Source organism: Neophocaena asiaeorientalis, unplaced genomic scaffold (genome assembly GCF_003031525.2).
Source record: "Neophocaena asiaeorientalis asiaeorientalis breed wild unplaced genomic scaffold, Neophocaena_asiaeorientalis_V1.1 scaffold361, whole genome shotgun sequence".
Classification (NCBI taxonomy): Eukaryota; Metazoa; Chordata; class Mammalia; order Artiodactyla; family Phocoenidae; genus Neophocaena; species Neophocaena asiaeorientalis.
Genome location: NW_020175290.1, coordinates 623,069 through 624,675, shown reverse-complemented (window position 1 = coordinate 624,675; position 1,607 = coordinate 623,069). Strand labels below are relative to the sequence as shown.

General features: G+C 39.3%; 1 pseudogene; it reads left to right on the top strand.

The window, feature by feature from the left end:
• The first annotated feature begins 491 nt into the window (after positions 1-491).
• LOC112413494 (poly(A) polymerase alpha pseudogene) lies at positions 492-1,397 on the top strand (annotated as a pseudogene).
• The last annotated feature ends 210 nt before the right edge of the window (positions 1,398-1,607 follow it).

Below are 1,607 nucleotides of genomic sequence, written 5' to 3'. Positions count from 1 at the left end.
TGAAGTGGGAGGTTTCCAACTGGAAAATTGCTAAGGACCCCATAAATGCACCCTGTGGGAAGGAAAGAGGTATTATTGGAAAAATACTATCACCAGAGTACCCCAACACCTGATTCCAAATGAACCAACCACTTAAACTTGTGCCATTTTCACCATTGCCCTGGGGTCAGCCATGTAGTAATTAGCAAACAACTAAGAGAAGAAGTTAGTTCCTGTCCTTTTCCTGCTGCAGGATTCCAGTACTGGAGGAGGTCTGTGCTTAGGAAGGAGAAAAGTGTACTGAATAAGTTTGGCATTTGAAATAACACTAGACTAGACTGGAGTTAAGTCATTACATGATGAACTTGTCAGTGCTTTAAAGAGATTTAAATATTTTTTACTGGTTAAGAGGGACTGGAAAAACCAGGGGGCATGTCAAGGATTTCATCCAGGGGCAGACAGAGAACTGACCCAGAGTAAGAATTAAAAGGAGGAGGATGAGAAAGAATAAGGAAGAATTTCATATAATACAGGGGATTGACTTAATGTTTAAAAAAGCAAAAAATCTGATAACCTCAACGTTGATCCTCCTGATGATATTCAGTCTTTCACAGGCACAGTTTATAGGCAAGCAATAAGCAGCAAGATGTTTGAAGTTTACGCGAAAAGTGCTACAGTGCATTTAAAGACAAATCAACCTCAACTACTACCTAAGCATGTGCTTTAGAAAAAAGGCAAAATCATTCAACCGAAGGTGTCAGAGTGACATCTCTGAGTGACAACAGCCTCTACTGATCAATGAACAGTGATAACTGCGGGCCTGTGCCTTAACTTGAAGACTGGCCCATTGAACTGTTCTGACAGCTCTTGGGACAGAAACAGTTCTGCTCCAGTTATAACAGCAATATGTGTGACCAACATACAGGCTACTGAAGTTTCTGTGCCACAAGTAAATTCCAGTGAATGTTCGAGGGGTACATGGAGTGTAAGCATTCCTATTCCTATTCCTATTTCTCCACCAGCAAAGCCTACAGCCTTTAGAGTCCATTCTTCAACAAGTCTGGTAAACCAACCACATAGACCTTCAGGGAATGTAGCTGAAAAATTTACCTAATCCTATAGTAGGAGTCAGAGGACATCCTCACCTCATAAAGAAGAGCATCCCAAGAAAACCAAAATGTAAGAGAATAAAACAAGTGAAGATGCTAACAGTCTTGTTTTGAGTGGGCATGAGAAAACAGAAATAAAGGAACAACTGTATATAAAAAAAATACAACTCAACTGGAAACTAAGAGACTTCTCTTTTGGCTTCTCAGAAAACATCAAGTACAAACCTCTCCAATATCCCTGGTCTCCCTGCAAATTCTATTCCAGTTATCAAGGATTCACTAAAACTGAGATTTAACTGGTCAAAATAACTTCAGTGGTCCATAAACAATATCTGCCAACTTAACCTGTTGTCTTCAAATGCTATAAAAGGAGAATAGAGTGTACAAGATTAGACATGACTAAAAAAGGATTTAGGTTTATTTGCTGACCTCCCTGACTCAGCTAATCAGCATTTATTAGGAAGTCCTAATTAGTAAGTGCAGAGCCAGGAATGCTATTATTAATTTGTTATCAACAGT